The sequence below is a fragment of the Geotrypetes seraphini genome, chromosome 5 (genome assembly GCF_902459505.1).
Source record: "Geotrypetes seraphini chromosome 5, aGeoSer1.1, whole genome shotgun sequence".
NCBI lineage: Eukaryota > Metazoa > Chordata > Amphibia > Gymnophiona > Dermophiidae > Geotrypetes > Geotrypetes seraphini.
In genome coordinates, this window is record NC_047088.1 from 18,394,963 (window position 1) to 18,407,397 (window position 12,435).

The window sequence follows — 12,435 nt, forward strand, 5'->3', positions numbered from 1 at the left end:
AAGCGAACGCCAGAGAAGCTGCTCACACTGGTGAAGTTTTAAAGAACTATGGGGGGGGGGAGGGAAGGGAGAGCGTGAGAGTGGCATGGGGGGGGCGTGGAAGGAGCGGAGGTGGAGAGGAGGCACAGTGGTCTAAACCGCCTCAGGTGCCTGGAACCCTTACTGTGCCACTGGGTGACAATATTCAGTCTGCTATCCGGATAACTTGCCCAGATAACTTAGGCCAGCCTTCTGTCTGTCCTAAGTTATCTGAGTAAATTATCCGGACAGCAGACAGAATATTAGCACTATGGGGGAAATTCAAGTTTATTGCATATTTGATTAATCGCTTGTACCAATTTCTAAGCGATGTACATTGAGTTACATAATCAAATTATATAAATATGACTTACAAGACAGGACAGTAGAGGGAAGAAGGATAAGAAATACAAGTTATGAATAGTAAAGAAAACATATAGGGAGAAGGACATTAGGGAGGGGAAAAACAAAAAACCACAAGGGAAACGGAGCCTGGGCTGATTCTAAAGCTCCTGATCCTAATCTGTTGTCAGGTTAATAAACTGAAACTAGTTTTATTCATTGTCAAATGCATCTTTAAAAAAAGAACACTTTAAATTGCTCTTAAATCTTTCCAGATCCGCGCAAGTATATAGGAAGTAGATTTCATAATTGGGGGGGGGCCGTAACGGAGAAGATATTTTGTCGCCCTGTATTCTATATACGGGGGTTCAAAATTCATCGCTGAAGAAAAATCAGCACTGAATTCTATAACAGATGTTCTGGGCTCAGCACCCTTTTAGAAGGGCACGCGGTGCTGGGATTCATTTTCCACTTTGGGTGCAAGAAGTTACACCAACTGAAACCGGGTGTAAATCCTGGCGTACAAGTTGGGCGTAGATCCCTCGAATCCTGCCCACATTTTATGGAAATGCCCCTGGCTTGTCCACGCCTCTCCCACGGCTACACCCTCTTTGCATATCTGCATGGAAACACTTAGGCCCAGATTCTGTAAGAGACACCTAAATTTCAGTGCCTAGATTGGCACGCCTAGCTGACCTGGGCGCCTAACTTAATTAGTTAAAAAGCTTAATTAGCACCTCATAATTGGCTTAAATAAAAATTACTTGGCTGGTAGGCACCTAACTTAGGCGTGGTTAGGGGCAGATCGTGGACATGTTTAGTAGGGTAGGTTCTTAACTTAGACCAAGAAAACCGTGGCATAAATAGAGAACTGGCGCCTAAGTCCACGTTAGGCGCAATTCTATAAACAACATCCAAAAACATAAGAATTGCCATACTGGGACAGACCGAAGGTCCATCAATCCCGGTATTCTGTTTCCAACATTGACCAACCCAGGTCACAAGTACCAGGCAAAAACCCAAAGAGTAGCAAGATTCCAGAGCTGAGACTGTGATGTCATAATGCCTCATTCCACCAATGCCTATGAGCCAACCTCATGAGTGATATCACAATGGCTTGATTGTCTTATACTTGGCTCACATAAGTACATATGAGCTGCTACTGGGACAGACCAAAGGTCCATCAAGCCCAGTATCCTGTTTCCAACATTGACCAACCCAGGTCACAAGTACCAGGCAAAAACCCAAAGAGTAGCAAGATTCCAGAGCTGAGACTGTGATGTCATAATGCCTCATTCCACCAATGCCTATGAGCCAACCTCATGAGTGATATCACAATGGCTTGATTGTCTTATACTTGGCTCACATAAGTACATATGAGCTGCTACTGGGACAGACCAAAGGTCCATCAAGCCCAGTATCCTGTTTCCAACATTGACCAACCCAGGTCACAAGTACCAGGCAAAAACCCAAAGAGTAGCAAGATTCCAGAACTGAGACTGTGATGTCATAATGCCTCATTCCACCAATGCCTATGAGCCAACCTCATGAGTGATGGCTTGATTGTCTTATACTTGGCTCACATAAGTACATATGAGCTGCTACTGGGACAGACCAAAGGTCCATCAAGCCCAGTATCCTGTCGGGGGGGCAAGAGGGCTTGAGCTCCCTCTTGCCCCGATCGTGTCGGTGGTGCCGCAGTTGGCTGGGGCAAGAGGGCTTGAGCTCCCTCTTGCCCCGATCGTGTTGGGAGTCAGGGAGTCGGCGGTCCTTCGGGGTGGGGGTGCAGGTGCGTGCGAGTGGTCCTGCTTGGGGTGAATCGGACGTCAGGGGGGGGGAACTATGTAAAAAAAAACAGATACAGAGTTTTCAAACTGTCAGTTTGTCAAGAAACACCATTGCAGACAGAGTTCAAGAACTCTCAGGAAATCTATCATCACAGCTGGCCGAACAGGCATGCAGTTATCTCGCTTTTTCACTTGCTATCGATGAAAGCACAGACAACAGTGGCCAGCCCAGGTCCCAAGTACCTAGCTAGATCCCAAGTAGTAAAACAGATTTTATGCTGCTTATCCTAGGAATAAGCAGTGGATTTCCTCAAGCCATCTCAATAATGGCCTATGGATTTCTCTTTTAAGAAATTATCCAAACCTTTTTTAAACCCCGCTAAGCTATCGGATTTCACCACATTCTCTGGCAACAAATTCCAGAGTTTAATTACACATTGTGTGAAGAAATATTTTCTCCGGTTATGGATTTCTCTTTTAGGAAATGATCCAAACCTTTTTTAAACCCCGCTAAGCTATCGGATTTCACCACATTCTCCGGCAACAAATTCCAGAGTTTAATTACACACTGTGTGAAGAAATATTTTCTCCGGTTTGTTTTAAATCTATTACTAAGTAGCTTCACCAAATGTCATTAGTCCTAGTATTTTTGGAAAACGTAAACAAGCGATTCACATCTACCCTTTCCACTCCACTTATTATTTTCTACACCTCTATCATATCACCCCTGAGCTGTCTCTTCTCCAAGCTGGAGAGCCCTAGCTGCTTTTGCTTATCCTCATAGGAAAGTCGTCCCATCCCTTTTATCATTTTTGTCACCCTTCTCTGTACCTTTTCTATTTCCGCTATATCTTTTTTTGAAATATGGTGACCAGAACCGCACACAGTATTCAAGGTGCAGCGATATAAGGGCATTATAACATTTTCATCTTTGTTTTCCACACCTTTCCTGATCATTCCTAACATTTTGTTTGCCTTCTTAGCCGCCCCTGCACATTGAGCTGAGGGTTTCAACGTATCCTCAACGATGACACCTAGATCCTTTTACTGGGCAGTGACATAGCTATTGTTCGGGTTCCTCTTTCTCACATGCATCTAATTTAAGATTGACATGCGATAAGCACTGTGTTCTTTGGTGACGATGTTTTAGGTGCCGTTTATAGAACATAAGAAGTGCCTCTGCTGGGTCAGACCAGAGGTCCATCGTGCCCGGCAGTCTGCTCGCGCGGCGGCCCAACAGGTCCAGGACCTGTGTAGTAGTCCTCTATCTGTACCCCTCTATCCCCTTTTCCTTCAGAAAATTGTCCAATCCCTTCTTGAACCCTAATACCGTACTCTGTCCTATCACGCCATCTGGAAGCGCATTCCAGGTATCCACCACCCATTGGGTGAAGAAAAATTTCCTAGCATTGGTTTTGAATCTGTCCCCTTTCAACTTTTCCGAATGCCCTCTCGTTCTTGTAGTTTTCGAAAGTATGAGGAATCTGTCCCTCCACTCTCTCTATGCCCTTCATGATCTTGTAAGTCTCTATCATATCGCCTCTAAGTCTCCTCTTCTCCAGGGAAAAGAGACCCAGTTTCTCCAATCTTTCTATCTCTCTCTCTTTCTCTCTCTCCCTTTCTCTCTCTCTCTCTATTTCTGTGTCTCTCCCTTTCTCTCTCTCTGTCTCCCTTTCTCTCTCTCTATGCCCTTCATGATCTTGTAAGTCTCTATCATATCCCCTCTAAGTCTCCTCTTCTCTAGGGAAAAGAGTCCCAGTTTCTCCAATCTTTCTATCTCTCTCTCTTTCTCTCTCTCTCTCTATTTCTGTGTCTCTCCCTTTCTCTCTCTCTCTCTCTCTTTCTATTTCTCTCTGTCTCCCTTTCTCTCTCTCTATGCCCTTCATGATCTTGTAAGTCTCTATCATATCCCCTCTAAGTCTCCTCTTCTCCAGGGAAAAGAGTCCCAGTTTCTCCAATCTTTCTATCTCTCTCTCTTTCTCTCTCTCTCTCTATTTCTGTGTCTCTCCCTTTCTCTCTCTCTCTCTCTCTTTCTATTTCTCTCTGTCTCCCTTTCTCTCTCTCTATGCCCTTCATGATCTTGTAAGTCTCTATCATATCCCCTCTAAGTCTCCTCTTCTCCAGGGAAAAGAGCCCCAGTTTCTCAGTGTATGAAAGGTTTTCCATACAGGGCCTTAATTGGCTATTCTATAAATGCACTTATGTAGGATTGCCGCCCCCAGGCCCTCCCAATTCCGCTCATCCCTGCCCTGTAATGCCCTAATTCCGCCCCCACCCCCTCAGTCCTGCCCTAGCTCCGCCCCCCACTGCCTGCTCTTCTCAGACAGGGAGAAAGTCCGCGCATGCCGGGTTTTGAAAAGCCGTCCGGAGGACATATCCGGGGTAATCCAGACATCGGGAAACCCTAAGCTTATGTGTGTTTTTGTGTAGTTCTGCTGTTTTTGCCCCGTTTCAGTGCCTTGCATCTTTTAGAACACTTTTTGTGCCAAAAATTCAACACAGACATAGCACGTAACGTTCAGGGCCGAATATGGAATTTCCTCGTATCTGGATTAGTTCAGGACTGACCGGGCTTTGCCCATTCACACAGTGGCACATGCTGTTATCTGAATAAGTGCTTTTGAATATTGCCCTGTGCCTTTTCTTTTACGCCGATGCCTTTGAAAAAAAGCAAGACATAGATGAATATAATTCAACAGAAAATGGTGTACAGCCTGGATTCCCTTCAGCTTCTCAACACCCAAAACTGGACATAGTACTCAGAATGGACGGCAGCCTCACTAGATATCTGTACAGAGGTAAAAAGTAAATTATTTATGCAAATTTAAGATCACAATCAGAGCATGTTAGAAAACAATCCAAACAATAACATTATGGATACAATTAAAAATATAAAAAACCAATTCATAATGCAAGTATAAAAATACAACACTTCTCCCTCCGTATTCGCGGTTTCAATTATTCACGGTTTTTAGCTTGCTGGCTCCTCTCCCCCAATTACATCAGCTTTCATAGAGAAATCGCTGATTCCAAGCGTTTACAGAGAAAATCGCCGATTCCCGGCACTTTCTTCACCGTGTTTTGCCTCTCCTGCAGGAACAGACCAGGTCTCCCACCATGTTGCTCGCGTTTTCACTATATTCACGATGGTTTTTAATAGAAAACAGCGAATAACATATGAAAAAGTTATTCGCGGTTTTTCTGGATTTGTGGTTCTATTAATTCCCTATCACAGCGAATACGGAGGGAGAAGTGTAAAACCCTATCCGGAACTCTCTATCCCTTCCTGGTTTCTCATTAGTGAAAGATGGTATTAGCCTGCTGCGTTCATTGGCTGCTTTCACTTTATTAGAGGTGATGCTCCCTTTCCAATTTGATGATAACGGGTCCTCCCTTTCTAACTAAGGACAGGAAAAATTGTAGAAGAGCAAATGCTACTTCTACATCATAACTAAGCTTATCATTCGGAGCATAGCAAACCATGTAAGCAAGGGAGGGCAGCAGGTGCGAATGAAACGGTTGGTGAATGGTGTGTGCACACGGGGAGGGGGAAAGGAATTGGAAATGAAGAAATAACAGTGTCCCAGTGACTCTCTGCTGGTCTATTTGTTCCCGGAGACACAATGTTAAAGCAGGAATTGTTCATGTGTGCAGGTATTCATTGTGGAGCAGCCATGTATGTAATAAGCTTCTGAAAGTCTTTGGACTTCTCTTTAAATGCACTTATGTTCTTAAGTAGTTCTCTGGCAGTGGCGTGGTAAAGGGAGGGGGTTCCACCCCAGGTACAATTTTCCTTGGGGTGCAGTCACCCCTCCTCCTCCCACCCGCCCTTCCCACTCCAACCCCTGCCCCCTCCCTTCCCCCTTACCTTTTTAACGTGGGCGTGAGCAGCCACCAATTTACTGCCCGCGCTGGGGTCGGCGCTCTTATCTGATGTCACTTCCGAGACGTGATGTCAGAGAGAGCGCCGAAGCCAACATGGGCAATACGTTGGTGGCTGCTCGCGCCCGAGTTAAAAAGGTAGAAGAAAGGGGCGTGGCAGGGTGGGGCAGGGGAGGGGTGCCTCTACATCGGGCACCGCTCACCCTTGCTATGTCACTGTTCTCTGGTATTATTTGGGGGGGGGTCTTCCACATCTTGTCTTTAAGGCCCTCCGCCTATCAGTCAAAATTTGAACAGATGATTAACCCCGCCCCCTTTCACAAAGCCGCTCTAATGGCAGCCGCGTGTCAAAAGCCCTGAAGCCCTTTAAATCTCTGTGGACTTTGGGACAGTTACCCCAGTGGCAACCGCTAGCGTGGCTTTGTAAGGGGGGGGGGAGGGGGTAGCGTGCAGAATGTGAGCCATTGCAAGGAGGGAAAGGAAGCCAAGTTTCACTGTCCACTGATACTCAACAAAAGCAGTTAGGGCCAGATTCTCAAAAGCTGCCGGAATTCAGTTGCCAGCAGGTGCCTAAAGGGATTTAATTGGCTTTAAGTGGAGTCATAATCGGTTGCACCATTTAAAACCTCATCGAAACAAAAATATTAGGCGACGTTTGGGTGGCCAGGGCTGGCGCCTAGCGTTGCCCAGGGACATCAAAGCCTGGAAGCAGCTGTGAGTCAGCAAGGACCCCGGATGCCAGAAATGTAGGCCTGTAAACCCTGGACTACCTGTCCATTCTTCCTGCACTTCCATAGTAATATAGTAAATGACAGCAGGCCCAGGTTGTGGGTTCAAATCCCACGCTGCTCCTTGTGACCCTGGGCAAGTCACTTAATCCCCCCATTGCCCCAGATACATTAGATAAATTGTGAGCCCACCGGGACAGACAGGGAAAAATTCTTGAGGACCTAAATAAATTAATGTAAACCATTCTGAGCTTCCCTGGGAGAACAATATAGAAAATTGAATACATAGGGTGAAAAGTTTTAGCCTCTGATAAGCAGAGCTGGTATTGTGACATCATAATGCCTCATTCCAGCAGTGCCTAAGAGCCAACCTCATCAGTGATGTCACAATGGCTTGACTGTCCTATACTTGGCTCACTTTTACTACATTTTGATTTCAAGACTGGCGCAGTGTTTAAAGCTACAGCCTCAACACCCTGCGGTTATAGGTTCAAAGCCATACTGCTCCTTGTGACCCTGGGCAAGTCAATTAATTCCCCCATTGCCCCAGGTACATTAGAAAGATTGTGAGCCCACCAGGACACACAGGGAAAATCCTGAATAAATTAATGTAAACCATTCTGAGCTCCCTAGAGAGAACAGTATAGAAAATTTAATAAATCAGGGGTCCCCAAAGTCCCTCCTTGAGGGCCGAATCTAGTCGGGTTTTCAGGATTTCCCCAATGAATATGCATGAGATCAAATGTGCATGCACTGCTTTCAATGCACATTCATTGGGGAAATCCTGAAAACCCAACTGGATTCGGCCCTCATGGAGGGACTTTGGGGACCCCTGGAATAAATAAACAGTGTGAAAAAGTTTCAGCCTCTGATAACCAGAGCTAGTATTGTGACATCATAATGCCTCATTCCGTCATTGCCTAAGAGCCAACCTCATCAGTGATGTCACAATGGCTTGATTGTCCTATACTTGGCTCACTTTTGTTACATTATGATTTCTAGAGTGGCAACAGGGGTTAAAACCACAGCCTCAGCACCTTGAGGTTGTGGGTTCCAACCCACACTGCACCTAGTGACCCTGGGCAAGTCGCTTAATCCCCCCATTGCCCCAGGTACATTAGATAGATTGTGACCCACCAGGACACACAGGGAAAATGCTTGAGTACATGAATAAATTCATGTAAAGCATTCTGAACTCCCCTGGCAAAACATTATGATAAATTAAATAAATAAAATAAAGACCTCAACTGTCCATCCAGTCTGACCAACATTCACATTCATTATCAATTCATGATTAAACCAACAATGAGCGTGATTAAAAAAAAGTAATCATTTCCTTGAAGTATTTAGAAACATAGAAACATAGAAAGATGACGGCAGATAAGGGCCATAGCCCATCAAGTCTGCCCACACTATTTACCCACCCTCTTAAGTCTACTGACCCCCTAAAGAATAATTGTAATTATACTGTCACTCTACTGACCCGCTCATTCAGTCCTAGTGACCCAATCCCTTGGCATGACCTCGTAGGGATCCCACATAGGTATCCCATTTGTTCTTGAAGTCTGAGATGCTGCGTGCCTCGACCACCTGCACTGGAAGCTCGTTCCAATGCTCAATCACTCTCTCCGTGAAGAAGTATTTCCTGGTGTCTCCACGAAACTTCCCTCCCCTGAGCTTGAGCGGATGTCCTCTTGTGGTCGAGGGTCCCCTGAGAAGAAAGATATCATCTTCCACCTCTACCCGTCCCGTGATGTACTTAAATATCTCAATCATGTCTCCCCTCTCCCTACGCTCCTCGAGAGTGTAGAGCTGCAATTTGCTCAGTCTTTCTTCGTACGGGAGACCCTTTAGCCCCGAGACCATCCTGGTGGCCATCCGCTGAACCGATTCAACTCTGAGCACATCCTTATGGTAATGTGGCCTCCAGAATTGAACACAGTATTCCAGATGCGGTCTCACCATGGCTCTGTACAGTGGCATCATGACTTCAGGTTTCCTGTTGACGAAGCTTCTCTTGATACAGCCTATCATTTGCCGTGCTTTAGATGAAGCCTTCTCCACTTGAGTGGCTGCTTTCATGTCAGCACTGATGATTACTCCTAAGTCTCGTTCTGCCGTGGTTCTAGTTAAAGTTTCTCCATTCAGGGTGTAAGTTCTGCAAGGATTTCCGTTGCCGAGATGCATGACCTTACATTTCTTGGCGTTGAAACCCAGCTGCCTGATCAAGGACCAACTTTCTAAAGTACGCAGGTCTTGCTCCATAGCATCCTGAAGATTATAGCACCTGTATCATATCACCTCTGTCTCTCCTCTCCTCTAGGGCAGTGGTTCCCAACCCTGTCCTGGAGGACCACCAGCCAGTCAGGTTTTCAGGATAGCCCTAATGAATATTCATGGAGCAGATTTGCATGCCTGCCACCTCCATTATATGCAAATCTCTCTCATGCATATTCATTAGGGTTTCCCCAAAACCCGACTGGCTGGTGGTACTTCAGGGACAGGGTTGGAAACCACTGCTCTAGGGCAGGGTTTCTCAATTCGGTCCTGGAGTACCCCCTTGCCAGTCAGGTTTTTAGGATATCCACAATGAATATGCATAAACTTGATTTAAATACTGCCTCCATTATATGCAAATTTCTTTCATGCATATTCATTGTGGATATCCTAAAAACCTGACTGGCAAGGGGGGTATACAGATTCAGGTCTCCAGCTTTCTGTGAGCCGAGGGTCTGAATGAGGTGATGGGTTCATTAGGATGCTTTGAGCACAGGAGGAGCATAGAACATTCCTGACTCAGTACCATTTCTTCTTTTTTGGCTTTGCCCCACAGCTGGGTTGGGGTAGCTTGGTTCACTGTTTTTGTGACTTTAAATGGTTAGTTGCCATCTGCCCCTTCTGTTTTCAGCTGGCAACTGCATCTTTCATGCGCAGAACCCGGCAGGGATGTTTCAAAATTCTATGGAACAAGGAGCTGGGTGTGAACATACCGATTCTGCTTGAGGAATAGGGTTGCCATCTGGCTCCAGTAAAAGGAGGACAGATTGAGGCATCCAGGTTATGCTTCCATCGCTTTCAATGGAAGTAAAATCCAGATGTCTCTCTCTCTCTGTCCTCCTTACTTCCATTGCTTTCAGTAAAAGTAAAACCTGGATGCCTCAATCCGTCCTCTGGAGCCATATGGTAACCCTATGGAGGGCAGATAAGTCCATGGCAGACTGCATAGGGAAGTTTTATCACCTGGGATTTGAGGCAGAACTGTTTTCATTCCAGTAAATGCCTATCTCTGCTACAGAGTGCTTTGTTTTCTGGTGGCCAATATAATACAACTGGGTAATTGAATAAATTGAATATTGTTCCAAAGGAAATGTAGCACAAACAGCAAAAAAGGAACAATAATAGTTATTAATACAGTTTCAAAAATGGCGTTTAGAATCCAAAAGTAGAGTAAAATAACTCAGCATAGGGAAAAACCCTTTTATAAACTTTCATAGAATCAATCATTGTACCATCTTGTTAGAATAAATGATTTTTAAATAACTTCATAGATTCATAAGTAATTCTTAAATCTCCATGATGTGAAAATAAAGTCCAAAGTTTTGTGAAAAGCTAATATAAGTAAACAGATTTAGTTTCAATGTCTCTGCAGCGGTGACCCAGCGGGGTTCTGATGCGTTTCGCCGTCCTGGCTTCCTCAGAGAACCCGCTAATGCTGTGTGTGACCTTAAAAAATAAATCCTTAGACTTGTCAGTTGGGTACCTAATTGCTCAGCAGAGCATTCATGTCATAGAACACGAGGAAGTTTCTTTTCCCTTTTGAATTGAAACGCGTCAGAACCCCGCTGGGTCACCGCTGCAGAGACATTGAAACTAAATCTGTTTACTTATATTAGCTTTTCACAAAACTTTGGACTTTATTTTCACATTATGGAGATTTAAGAATTACTTATGAATCTATGAAGTTATTTAAAAATCATTTATTCTAACAAGATGGTACAATGATTGATTCTATGAAAGTTTATAAAAGGGTTTTTCCCTATGCTGAGTTATTTTACTCTACTTTTGGATTCTAAACGCCATTTTTGAAACTGTATTAATAACTATTATTGTTTTCTGGTGGGCCAGAGTCCTTATGAAGACAGAAGTCCTTCATGTCCTCTGCGGTTTGTATCTTGTGCTCTTAAACCACCCCCTAGATAGCCAGGCCATGTGAGAAAAAATGTGAAGCAAAGGAAATCCATCAACCATCGGAGTGGGAAAGAGGATTTATTCAGACCTCCTCCAGCTGGATAATGCTGGCTCACTTTTTTTTTTACTAATGTTTTTGGGAATGAATGGGTATTTGGGGCTTGCTCATGTGCCTTCCCGGACTTTGCTCACAGCATCCTAATGAGGGCATCAGCTCATTCAGATCCTCAGCTCACAGAAAGCCGAACGGCCTCAGAGGACTGTCAAAGAGCCAAATGACTTTAACTCTTTAGTACCATTTCTCCTATAACACATCTCAAGGACAGGCTTAGTGAGATCGCGTGCAAGCTGACGCAGGTCAATCAACAATTACTATTGGAGAAACGGAGGCTGCCTCCTGCATTTTGCTACTTTCAAAAAAAAATAAGAACTTGTACTTCTGTTGTGCCTTCCTTGCAAAGTAGATCGAAACTGCTTTTAAGGCTCGTATATGAAAAACATCCATGCTGCGGCTTCTAGGGAGGAAGGCCTTGAAACACAGGTATGATCTCTTCGATATGCCCATCTGCAGCTCCTAAAGAGTGGCAGTTGACCAGTTTGGTATGTCATTTTGGCATTCTCAGTTTTCATGCAAGAACTGAGCAGGTACGGATGCCAGAATCCGCGCTCAGTAACGCTGCCGCTGGCTGCCACGGTTATCTGAAGGGAGTTATGGTGGGCTTCAGATGTCTTCAGCCAGTGGGGCTTGAGAATCCCAGATATAGCAAGTGGGCACCGCTACTGGGTAAGCCTGAGTCAAAAGTGGACAGGCTTAAGCCCTGCTAAGCCCACCTGTGGCTCCGCCCCTGCCTGGCACTACAGTGTATCACTATATATGATATCCTGCAAGAACATGAGCACATGTTCTTCCATTGCCGACATCCAGGCTGATAAGACCAATTCTTTACACTCACGCAAGCTAAGAAATGCGGAGAGAATTTCTACTTTGAATAAAATTGAACTCAAATTATATATCTTTCGAAAGATTCTGAAAACCTTCTTACATCTAAACCAGGGGTGTCAAAGTCCCTCCTCGAGGGCCACAATCCAGTTGGGGTTTTCAGGATTTCCCTAATGAATATGCATGAGATCTATTAGCATACAATGAAAGCAGTGCATGAAAATAGATCTCATGCATATTCATTGGGGAAATCCTGAAAACCCGACTGGATTGCAGCCCTCGAGGAGGGACTTTGACACGCCTGATCTAGACAATTGCTGTATGATAAGAAAATAAGCTTTGTATATCGCCGATAGCGATCCTTGCCAATTCAGGTAGTATTAAACTTTGGCCAAAGCTTCTGTTCTATCTAGTTGTATCCCAAAACTATGAATTTGTTTTCATCTTTATGTTAACTGAATTGAGCTCCAATTTGGGGATAATGCGGTATATAAACCTAAGACCCTATGGACATGTTAGCGTTTAGCGGGCGCTAATCAGCGCACCTAAG

At 44.7% G+C, this 12,435-nt stretch overlaps 1 protein-coding gene across 1 annotated transcript in view; it reads left to right on the forward strand.

Annotated features, from left to right (window-relative positions):
• The window catches only part of DCX (doublecortin), a 128,043-nt gene that overhangs the window by 11,858 nt on the left and 103,750 nt on the right, over positions 1 to 12,435 (forward strand). The window lies entirely within an intron of this gene.